This window comes from Xenopus laevis, chromosome 1L (assembly GCF_017654675.1).
Source record: "Xenopus laevis strain J_2021 chromosome 1L, Xenopus_laevis_v10.1, whole genome shotgun sequence".
In the NCBI taxonomy this organism is placed as follows: Eukaryota; Metazoa; Chordata; class Amphibia; order Anura; family Pipidae; genus Xenopus; species Xenopus laevis.
This window is the reverse complement of record NC_054371.1, coordinates 8,987,154-9,000,360: the sequence shown is the minus strand read 5'-3', so window position 1 is coordinate 9,000,360 and position 13,207 is coordinate 8,987,154.

Here is a 13,207-nt window from a genome sequence, read left to right as displayed (position 1 = left end):
TTGTGATACTAAACTCTATAGTTAGTATAGATATGGGTATATATCATTTATGTGACAGTAGGGAGGGGTGTGTGTATGGGGCTGGGTTTTCATTTGGAGGGGTTGGACTTGATGGACTTTGTATTTTTTCAACCCAATTTAACTATGTAACTATGTAACCTGAAAGTAGGGTGCCAAGCACAAAAAATAGCAGATTTACATGTTTTTTTACAGTTTTCAACTTCCCTTCCAGTTTGAAAATGCCCCATTATAATTTGAAACTTATTTTGCTAACCCCATAACTGATTAGGATAAAATAACCCTTTAGGACACCCAAGTGAAATGTTAATGTTACATTACACAGTGTTATTGGCAAATCTGTAGAACCCCACCCAGTGCCTATACTTCTCTCCATCCCTACAGATCAGTTATGGAGCTAAAGACCCATTGCTCAGTGACAGAGGCACCTTCCCATACTTTTTCCGCACAGTACAGAGCATTCATGGTGAATTTTATGTCTTAGGGCATTTACTGAGACATTTTGACTGGACCTGGGTTGGAATAATTACATCTGATGATATGAGTGGAGAGGAAGAATATAAGCTCTTGGCTAAGTATCTCTCCAATGCTGGTGTCTGCATTGAGTTCACATTAAGACTACATAACTATGAAAAGCAATATGTTCCCAGTATAATTGCTCATTACAAGAATACCATCAGTAGCTCCTCTACTAATGTCATTTTAATTTGTGGAACTGTAAATTTATTATTTTTAACCTATGTAATTGATGAAACAAAGGTTTCCCCCAAAAAGACATTCATCCTTTTATCGAACTGGGGAACTAATGACTACATGATTATATACAAACCAGTATTATTTAATTGCAGTCTGGTGCTTGTGCCAGGGTACCATTATGATCTGGATACTCCTGAAATGAGGAACTTTTTACAGCATTTTCATCCTTCTAATTACCCAGAAGACAAGTTACTTGGAGATATATGGATGATGTATCTTCTTTGTTTGTCTAAAGACCTAAATAAGAATAAGATGTATGAATATAGTTATTTTGCTTCTCCAATTCTTTATAACTGCACTGGGAAAGAGAGAATTACAGACCTTGATGTTTTCAGAGGACAATACAACTCTCCCCGAGTGCATCTGGCAGTTGATCTGATGTCTCGTGCTCTGCATGATATGAACATGAAGCTTGAAGAGAAATCTGGAAGGAACAGAGAAACATTACTTTATAAGTCAGAGGTAATAATGAAAGGGAACTGAGTAATTAAATGATAAGGGATCATTAAGGGGAACTAAAATGTATTAAAAATAGAAATGCTATACATTGAGTTTTATGGTTTCTGTAGATCTCTGTTTCCTGCTGGGGCACTGCACATGCTCAATCTGCTATTATCTGCTGCCAGATTCCTGAGCTTAGGGACCGATTAATTTGATTATGTTGCATCTTTTCAGATAAGTAAAGCCTCAATAGTTAAGAAATTCTGCATTATACATGAGCGATCTTATTTGTACTTCACATGCATGTTGTACTGTTGAAGCTGCAGTATCATGCAATGTAAGTGGTTTGGGCTCTTAGCAGAGAGGTTTTTTAAAAATCAAACATGATTAAGTTTTTTCCATGTAGATACAGATGAAATTATAGGCAGACATTCATTTTCAATCTGTGCACATCTTTGCTCAGTGTGTATAATGTGAAGGCAACTGGCTGGCATTGATGCAATGAGTTGCTTCTAGTCCATTTTCAATGGCATCACATTGTATTGTCACTTCCTCATTTACATTATTGTATAAATGCATTGGTTGGGCCGTTGAAAGTCTAAGTATTAGCTTCTGTTTGTTGAAATTTAGGTTTTGATTTCTGGTCAACTTGGTGTGCCTTTCCTCACAGCTAAGTTTTCCCATACCTTCTACCAGCTGAGTTGTCCTTCTCTGGACCCTCTCTAATTCAATAATGTCCCATCTGTGTGCTGGAGATCAAAACTGTATGGCATATTCTAGATGGGGTCTTAACAATGCTTACTATTGTGGAATAATAAACTCCTCCTCCTACAAACATATGCCCCTTTTAATACAGCTCAAAACTTTGCCCTTGAAGCTGCTGACTGGCATTGCTTGCTACAGCCAAGTGTATTATCTACAAGGACTCCAATGTCCTTTTCCATTATGGATTTGCCTAGTGCAGTCCCATTAAGGGTATAAGTGGATATTGTTACATCCCAGGTGCAGGACTTTACATTTATCAACATTGAATCTCATTTGCCACTTAGCTGCCCAGATTGCCAGTTAGTCAAGATCCTGTTGCAAGTGCCACATCCTGGATGGAATTAATTGGGCTGATAATTTTGTGTCATCTGCAAACACTGATACATTACTTACAACACCCTCCCCTAAGTCATTAATGAACAAGTTAAATAAAAGTGGACCCAATACTGAGCCCTGAGGGACCCCACTAAGAACCTTACTCCAAGTAGAGAATGTCCCATTAACAACCACCCTCTGTACCTGATCCTGTAGCCAGTTTCCTATCCATGTGCAAACGACTTCATTAAGCCCAACAGACCTTAGTTTAGAAAGCAGTCGTTTGTGGGGCACAGTATCAAACGCTTTGGCAAAATCCAAATAGATCACATCTACTGCCCCCCCCACTGTCCAGAATCTTACTTACCTCATCATAAAAAGCAATCAAATTAGTCTGACATGACCTATCCTTCATAAAGCCATGCTGATTGCTGCTCATAATGTCATTCACTAGGATAACATTTTGAATGTGATCCCTTAACAAGCCTTCAAACACATATTAACAATCTGACCAGAACAACCTAAAATTATTTAATCAAACTACATATATAGTTTTTTTTTTTTTTTTTTAAAACTGCAGTTTTTTTGTCAAATGGGTTCTTTCACTGAGGAAGTCTGTACAGTGACTATAACATGCAAATGAGTTCACAAGCATGCTCAGACAGTTTTAGTATACTTCGCCACTAGAAGTGTAACAAGATTTCCCCTGCTGGTGATGTCATTATGCAAATGAAGGGCACACACTAACTTCCAGACAGGAGGCAGCACTACTGAACAGCAGCTAATAGAAGTTTGGCTGATTTGAAAATAGCTTAGAAGGGTTGCTAAGCGACCAAGGAATTTCAACTTTGCATGTGCGAAATTTCAGAGCTACAGTTGGTGTGAAGATATAGGTAAGAGGAGACAGTGAAATCCAAGATGTCTACCTCAACTAGAACTGCAATGGAAATATGGGAGATTTTGTAGAAGGTATAGTGAGCTGATAATTTACATTATACAACAATTTAATATCATTTTAAATGACAACCATTTCTGTTCTTTGTTTTTTAATGGATACTAAAACCCAAGCATAAAAGGTGTCCCACCGTGAACCTAGTTCTCTATAGACATTGAAAAAAAAACCTAATTACACATGAAAACCAATTTATCAATGAGAATTCTACTGACCAAAACCTTAATTATAGATAGTTACATAGTTACATAGTTAAATTGGGTTGAAAAAAGACAAAGTCCATCAAGTTCAACCCCTCCAAAGTTCTTTTCTTCTATTCTAAAGGGGGTGGCCTCTGGTACGGTGATTCTCTTTATGGGTAAAAAGTTCCCCTGTCATTTGTCTATAATGTCCTCTAATGTACTTGTAAAGTATAATCATGTCCCCTCGCAAGCTCCTTTTTTCCAGAGAAAACAACCCCAACCTTGTCAGTCTCCCCTCATAATTTAACTCTTCTCTCCCTCTAACCAATTTAGTTGCACTTAGTCTCTGCACTCTCTCCAGCTCATTTATATCCCTCTTAAGGACTGGAGTCCAAAACTGCCCCCATACTCCAGATGAGGCCTCACCAGGGACCAGGGACCTATAAAGAGACATAATTATGTTTTCATCCCTTGAGTTAATGCCCTTTTTTTATGCAAGACAGAACTTTATTTGCTTTAGTAGCCACAGAATGACACTGCCCAGAATTAGACAACTTGTTATCTACAAAAACCCCAAGATCCTTCTCATTTAAGGAAACTCCCAACACACTGCCATTTAGTATATAACTTGCATTTATATTATATTTTGCCGAAGTGCATAACCTGCATTTATCAACATTGAACCTCATTTTCCAGTTTGCTGCCCAGTTTTCCAACTTAGAAAAATCACTCTACAAAGTTGCAGCATCCTGCATGGAACCTATAGTTCTGCACAATTTAGTATCATCTGCAAAAATAGAAACAGTACTTTCAATGGCCACCTCCAGGTCATTAATAAACAAGTTGAAAAGCAAGGGACCTAGTACAGAGCCCTGCGATACTCCACTAACAACACTGGTCCAATTAGAAAATGTTCCATTTACCACAACTCTTTGTAGTCTATCTTTTAGCCAGTTCTCTATCCAGGTACAAATACTATGTTCAAGGCCAACATTCCTTCATTTAACCAGTAACCTTTTGTGTGGCACTGTATCAAATGCTTTAGCAAAGTCTAAGTACAGTAAATCACATCCACTGCCATCCCAGAATCGAGGTCTCTACTTACCTTCTCATAGAAAGAAATTAAGTTAGTCTGGCAAGATCTATTATGCATAAAACCATGCTGGCACAAACTCATAGTATTATGATTTGCTATGAAGTCCAGTATCTTATCCTTTATTAACCCTTCAAAAAGCTTTCCTACCACTGACGTCAGACTAACTGACCTATAGTTTTGAGGCTGAGAGCCGGATCCTTTTTTGAATAGCAATTCACCAGTCTCTCTGCATTATGCCAGATCTCAATGAATCCTGAAAAATTAAGTAAAGAGGTTCTGGCAATCACAGAGCTAAGCTCGCTAATTACCCTGGGATGAATACCATCTGGCCCCGGACCTTTGTTAATCTTAACATGTTGTAGTCTCTTTTGAATTTCTTCATGTGTGAACCATGCATCATTAGTTGTATTACTAGAATTGGGACTATTAAGAAGGAAACCTTCACTTACTGGTTCCTCATTTTTGTAGACAGATGAAAAATATGAGTTCAGAATCTGCGCTTTTATTTTGTTTTCATCAACCAGCTGACCCCCCTCTGATAGTAAGGGTCCTACCCCTCCCTGCTTCATTTTTTTAATATTAACATATTTAAAAAATAATTTTGGATTTTTTTTACTGCTTGCTGCAATATCCTTTTTTATATCAATTTTAGCTTGCCTTATAGCTTCTTTGCATGATTTTTTGGCCTCCTTGTATCTTATAAATGATTCGGCTGTCCAAGCAATCTTGAAAGCCTTAAAAGCAGGTCTTTTCTTACCCACCTCAACACCAACGCTTCTATTGAACAGAAAAGGTTTTGCTTTGCAACGACGTTCCTTGCTTACAAGTGGAATATACTGACAAGTATATTTATTAAGCAGCATTTTAAAGACTTCCCATTTTTGTTCTGTGTTTAACCCTGTGAAAAGCATTTCCCACTTAATATGTTGCAGAGATGCCCATATACTGTCAAAGTTTGCACGTCTGAAATTTAATGTTTTAGTCACTCTCTTATAGAATTGCTTCTGCAACAGAATCTCAAAGGAGACCATGTTATGATCACTATTCCCTAAATGTCCACCCACACAAATGTTTGAGATGAGTTCAGTATTATTAGTTATTACAAGGTCCAAAAGGGAGTTATTCCTAGTAGGTTCTTGAACGAGCTGGAATAAAAAGTTGTCATTCAGCATATTTACAAACCTACTAGCTTTTTCTGTCTTAGCAACCCCATTACCCCAGTCAATGTCTGGATAATTGAAGTCACCCATAGCAACAACTTGACCCAGCTGTGAAGCCGCTTGTATCTGCAAGAGTAGCTGGGCTTCATACTCGACACTTATACCAGGTGGTTTATAGCATACACCAATGATAATTCTTTTTGTTACCTTTTGCCCAGTCAAAATCTCTACCCAGAGTGATTCTACACCCTCACCAGTGCCAGTTATGGTTATTTCTTTAGTGCATGGCTTTAACTCAGGCTTTACATACGAACACACTCCTCCACCCGCTATTTAATCCCTCTGGTTTGTAACCATTTAAATTCACAATCCAGTCACATGTTTCATCCCACCAGGTCTCAGTGATACCAATTATATCATAATTTTTAGAGCATGCAATTAATTCTAGGTCTCCCATTTTACCTGACAAACTCCGTGCATTTGCCAGCATACAGCCGAGGTTACTACTTTTACTGTTCAAATTTGCATTACTTAGTGGAGAATTATATGTTAAGTTAGTATTATTCTGTTTTCCTTGTAACAGAGGGACCTGCATAGCTGGTAAACTGTATGCCCCCCTCACTCCTCCCTCCATGACCCGTTACTAATCCCACTGCCCCATCTACCCTAACTTCCCCACAATTCTTTATCTCACCCACCCCCTTGATTAGTTTAAACACTCCTCAAGAGAATCAACCAATGAGAATAATTCCCAGCACTTTGTCAGCCATCTTGCTCTTATCTTACATAAAAATATTATTGTGCCATATTTTTATTTCATTATAAGACACTGAAATGAGACCTGGGGATAAATGACAGATGTTTTTAGTGCTATGGAAACTGGTCTTATTGTTTCCATCTCCAGTTGCAGGAACAAAGAACATGGAGATTGACACACATCAGATGGCATTCATTGGAGGATTATTTTACAATTTAATGCTGCCCTGGGCCCTGGAAAGATGGCGGAAGTTTTATTGTGCAATATTGCTTTAAGAATACAACCCTGATGTTGTTGGACTACAGCTTCCAGCATGACTCAATCTTTATAGGTTACATATTTTGGGATTTGTAGTCCAGCAACAATTGAGTGAGTTTGATTGAGCAGTGCAGTGCAGCAGGGTCTTGTTAATTCAGCCCATCACTAGTTGTGTGACTTTCCTTTCCACCTTGTCAATAAAGAAGAAAAGAAAGTAATAACCCCACTCGCTACAATGGTTGATACAATTACTCAAAAGTTGATCAATTATTGTTTCTTACAATACTTATTAGATATGGTGATTAGATTAATGAAACAACCCTTGAAAAACTACCGCCTCATAAAATTCCAAATTCAATCAGTTATTTTCTTTAAAATATAAATAACCACTTAAAGGAGAAGGAAAGGTTAAAACTAAGTAAGCTTTATCAGAAAGGTCTATATAAATACACCAGTAACCCCTGGAAGTAATGCTGCTTTGAGTCCTCTGTCAAAAGAAACATCACATTTCTTTCCTTCTATTGTGTACTCATGGGCTTCTGTATCAGACTTCCTGTTTTCAGCTTAAACCTCAAGGGCTAGGGCTTGAGCATGCTCAGTTTGTTCCTCTCTCCCTCTTCCCCTCCCTTGTCCCCCTCCATCTTCCCATCCCTGCTGTAATCTGAGCCCAGAGCTATAAGTGAGCAAGGAGAGACATAGGCAGGACGTGATGTCACACCAAGCTAATATGGCAGCTGCTATCCTAAACAAACAGAGAGCTTCTAGAGGCATTTACTCAGGTATGGTAAAGTATTCTAGAGAATAAATAAAGTGTTATAGCTTGCACTGTGTAATCTATTGGCAATAGACTGCTTTCCTTCTTCTTTAAAGTCTTTAGTGCCAATCAATAAGAATACCTTGGTAATAATGAAAATAACATATATAATAATTTAATTAATTACCACATGATTGACTAATTTATCAAATATGAATTGATTTTTAACCTGATATTATCTATGAATTCATCCAGAACTAGTCAATTCATTAATAGTTTACCGTATATACTCGAGTATAAGCCGAGTTTTTCAGCATCCAAAATGTGCTGGAAAAGTCTACCTCGGCTTATACTCGAGTCAGCGGGCAGTAGCTGAGATTGCAGTCACTTTTAATCATTCCTATACCAACAGTTCGCTTGGGGAGAGACTGCAATATCCCACAATGCCCTCTGTTGGTTATATGAAAGAATAACAGTGACTGCAATATCACACAGCACCATCTATTGGTTATATGAAAGAATAACAGTGCGCCCTCTTTTGGTTGTATGAAAGATTAACAGTGACTGCAATATCACACAGCGCCCTCTGTTGGTTATATGAAAGAATAGCAGTGATGGCAATATCACACAGCGCCCTCTGTTGGTTATACGAAAGATTAACAGTGATGGCAATATCACACAGCACCCTCTACACATGGTAGTGGGACAGTGGGACAATGCACTCAGTAATCCATTTGGCAATTCTCTGTCACCATCAACTTTGCAAAGAAGTCCGGTTGATCGCTGGGGGGGTCGCTTTGGCGGAATGTGCGCTGCTGGGAGACAGGGCTGTAGTTGTGTCTAGGCTTATACTCGAGTCAATACATTTTCCCAGTTTTCGTAGGTAAAATTAGGTACCTCGGGTCGGCTTATACTCGAGTATATACGGTACTAATAAAATATAAATAAGGAAACAGTTATTTTGAAGGTATCAGGGTTGTAGAAGAGTGGCGAAAGAAGCCAAATCTTCTTTTTGTCCAACCTCTAATATATGCCACAATGTGGGTATTTTCGTTAATATGGTGATTAATGATGTGTTACAACTCCAACCACATATTTATGCTAAAAATCTAACAAAGAAAGAAAATAAGAGCAGTCAAAGAGATGCAAATATGGGATGATGTTCAGATTAAGCAATGAGATTTTTTTACCGCAAAAATAACGCCCGTAGACTTGTATGGCGTTGTGCGTCAAAAAAAAAATTACTCACAACAAAATAATTTCGCTGCCCGTCAAAAAAAATTTGACGCCCATAGACTATATTTCGCTGGCGGCAAATTTTTGGCGAAGCGAAATGGGTCACATTCGCCCAAGTCTATGTGGCAATGTGGAAATCTGGACCCGCAATATGTATCTTGAGGATACAGGCAGCTGGCCTCTTCCAGCTATAAGGAAATTTGGAGAGATCAATCTGATAGTTTCAAAATACAGTATGACAACTTAATAAATGGTGTCTTTCTGGATAATATTATTGGCAAGAAAGAGAAACAATTTTTAACAGTCCGCAACCCAAGGGTAGCAACATTTTATTTACTACCCAAGATAAATAAAAACTTGCAAAAGCTACCAGGGAGACCAATTTATCGGACAATGGGAATTTGACTGAAAAAGCAAGCCAATATGTATATTTTAGGATCAAATCTTTATTTGAAAATCTACAGACCTATGCATGTGACACTTTAGATGTTTTAATACAGATTTAGAATTTTCAAGTAATTTCTGGATAATGGATCCCATACCAGTAATATTATACTATTACTGCTAAATGTTACCTACATAAATTCTAACCTTTTTTTTTTACTTTTTGTAAAGTTGCACCATAATTTAAAGAAAGTTCAGCTGAAATCCAAACATGGTGAAATCTTCTCATTTGATGAAAATGGAGAGTATATCACTAGTTCCAAGATCTATATCAACCATATAAACCTTGAAGCAAGTATCGTAAGAAACTTTCTTGGCGAGTTCTCTCCGTGGGCACCACCAGATCAGCAGCTAAATATAACCTCAATGGCAATTCCATGGAAGACAATAGACAACACAGTAACATTCTCTTTAACTTTCTATTTTTTATGTTAAAGGGATTCTGTCATGGGAAAAAAATTTTTTTCAAAACACATCAGTTCTGCTCCAGTAGAATTCTGCACTGAAATCCGTTTCTCAAAAGAGCAAACTGATTTCTTAATATTTCATTTTGAAATCTATCATGTGGCAAGACATATTGTCAGTTTCCCAGCTGCCCCCAGTCATGTGACTTGTGTTCTGATAAATTTCAGTCACTCTTTACTGCTGTACTGCAAGTTGGATTTATATCACCCCCTCCCCCAGAAGCCTAACAACAAAACAATGAGAAGGTAACCAGATAGCAGCTCCCTAATACAAGATAACAGCTGCCTGGTAGATCTAAGAACAGCACTCAATAGTAAAATCCAGGTCCCACTGAGACACATACAGTTAGATTGAGTAGGAGAAAAAACAGCCTGCTAGAAAGCAATTTTCTGAAAGCAAATGTCCAGCTAAAACGAGCTGAGATGCACCTACCCACCAGTATAACAAATAAAAATTACACTTGTTGGCTCAGGAATGAAATTTATATGGTAGAGTAAATTATTTGCATTGTAAACAGAGTAATTTACAAATAAAAACAATATCATAAAAATCACGACAGAATCCCTTTAAACATTGTGTTTACTGATATCTGTATTGTTGTTAAACCTACATCAGTGACAGTGGAAAGTGTCAGCAAGGGCCTGTATATAATTTTACTGGCTGCCACAAGCCATAGATAACTTTGTGTGGGGTCACAAGCCACACAAAACTCTACAGAGTCTTATACGTTGTAGAGAACTCTAATTTGTGTCCCCCCATTTGGTGCTGTATTTGGGAGTAACAAGTTGTATATCAATGTAATGCAGCATAGAAGCTGTATTGAAGTCTACTGGGCTTCATAAGCCATATAGAAATCTCTTGGGTTTCATAATCCACATGGAACTGTTGTAGGTTTCACAGGCATCAGACATTGTATATACCCCTTCTATGTCCCACATACTGTGTTAAACTTCCCTTTACCTAAAAGGTCTTACAGAACTCACCCTTCCAAATCTCATATACTTTCTTTCTTCCTTACTTTCTTTCATCTAACATCCCATCCATCATATTAGGTGACTTTAATATACCCGTTAACAACGTTAACAACCCTTTTGTCTCTAGACTTCTTTCACTAACCTCCTCCATAGGCTTATCTTTGTGCTCAGACTCCCCCTCTCACTCCAATGGTAACACTCTGGATCTCATATTTACCAGACTCTGTTCAACCACCAATCTTACTAACTCACCATTTTCCCTCTCTGATCACAATATGCTAACATTTCAACTCTCACTAACTCCCTCCTCACCCCCTGCTATTCCCCAAACACTAGCACAACTTTTCTCCACCTTTAACACTCTCCTTTCCCCTGCTCCACCCCCTCCATGCCCATCTGTCTCTGCTCAAAATATTGCTGAGCACTTCAAAAGCAAAATTGACACTATCAGAAGGGACATTACACTACTCAACCCCCCTAGACTTCCACCACCCTCCCTCCACACTCCCCAGTCTCTCCTGTGCTCCTTCACCCCTGTCACTGATGAGAAAGTCTCAATGCTTTTGGCCTCTTCTCAACTTACCACCTGCCCGCTTGATCCAATTCCCTCAAAACTTCTCCGCAATACCAATCCTTGTCTAATCAAAGCCTTAACTCACCTATTTAATCTTTCGCTCTCAACTGGACTGTTTCCTTCTCAACTAAAACATGCTCTTGCCACCCCCATTCTGAAAAAACCCTCTCTTGATCCCGCCAATCTTGACAACCTCCGACCTATCTCTCTGCTACCTTTCATCTCTAAACTACTTGGGAGCCTAGTCTACAACCGACTAACCTCATTCCTCTTTGCCAATAACCTGCTGGACCCCCTACAATCTAGCTTTAAGTCACAACTCTCCACTGAAACTGCCCTGACTCGACTAACTAATGACTTTTTAACCGCTAAAGCCAACAATCATTTCTCACTACTAATACTACTTGATCTCTCAGCTGCATTTGGCACTGTAGATCACCCTCTCCTCCTCCAGTCCCTCCATTTGCTTAGCCTTCGTGACACAGCTCTGTCCTTGTTCTCTTCTTACATCCCCAATCGTTCCTTCAGTGTCTTCTACAACGGAGTAGCATCTTTCTGTTGGGGTTCCTCAAGGCTCTGTCCTGGGACCATTACTATTCTCCCTCTATACTTCCTCCCTCTGCAAATTAATCAACTCGTATGGTTTCCACAACCACCTCTATGCTGATGATACTCAAATCTATCTCTCATCTCCTGATCTCAACCCAGAACTCCTAACTCGCATCTCCTCCTGCCTGTCCGATATCGCTACCTGGATGTCGCAACGCTACCTTAAATTAAACCTCTCTAAAACTGAAATGGTTCTCTTTCCTCCAACTAACACCAGTAACATCCCCGAAGTATCCATCATAGCTAACAATTCCTCTATCACCCCCTCTCCCCAGGCCCGGTGCCTTGGGGTTATCCTAAATTCTGCCCTGTCATTCACTCCTCATATCCAGTCACTTATTAAATCATGTCACTTCCACCTAAGGAACATATCCAAAATATGATCATTTATCACTCAAGACGCTGCCAAAATTTTTATTCACTCTCTCGTCATATCACGTCTAGACTACTGTAACTCTCTTTTAATTGGCCTTCCCCTGCAGAGACTGTCACCTCTCCAGTCCATAATAAACACTGCTACGAGGCTCATACACCTCAGCAACCGCTCCTCCTCTGCCTCGCCATTCTGTCACTCCCTGCACTGGCTTCCATTACCTTTCAGAATCAAATTCAAATGAATGACCCTGACATTCAAAGCGTTCATAACTCTGCCCCATACTACATCTCTGAACTTATCTCTATATACTCACCCAACCGCTTACTACGCTCCTCTACTGACCTGCTACTCAACTCTTCTCTCATTAACTCCTCACATGCTCGTATTCAAGACTTTGCAAGGGCTTCACCCCTCCTCTGGAACTCTCTCCCACGATCTGTTAGACTTTCTCCCAACCTTTCTGCTTTCAAGAAATCTCTTAAAACGCACTTCTTTCGAGAAGCCTACTCTCACCCACTTAAAGGAGAAGGAAAGGTTAAAACTAAGTAAGCCTTATCAGAAAGGTCCATCTAAATATACCAGTAAACCCTCAAAGTAATGTTGCTCTGAGTCCCCTGTCAAAAGAAACACAGCATTTCTTTCCTTCTATTGTGTACTCATGGGCTTCTGTATCAGACTTCCTGCCTTCAGCTTAAACCTCATTGCCCTGGGCAAGAGCATGCTCAGTTTGCTCCTCTCCCCCCTCCCTTCTCTAATGTAATCTGAGCCCAGAGCAGGGAGAGACTCAGGCAGGAAGTGATGTCACACCATGTTAATACTGCAGCTCCTATTCTAAACAAACAGAGAGTTTCTAGAGCTTTTTACTCAGGTATGGTAAAACATTCTACAGAATAAATATAGCATTCTAGCTTGCACTATTGCAGCTAATCTATTGGCAATAAAATGCCTCCGTAGCTTTCCTTCTCCTTTAATTCAATCTTGCCCACTCCCACACCTTGTGTATTACTCCCTTCCTTTTACAGTGTATGCCTATGCATAGGGCCTTCCTCACCTTTTATACCGGTATTGATTGTGA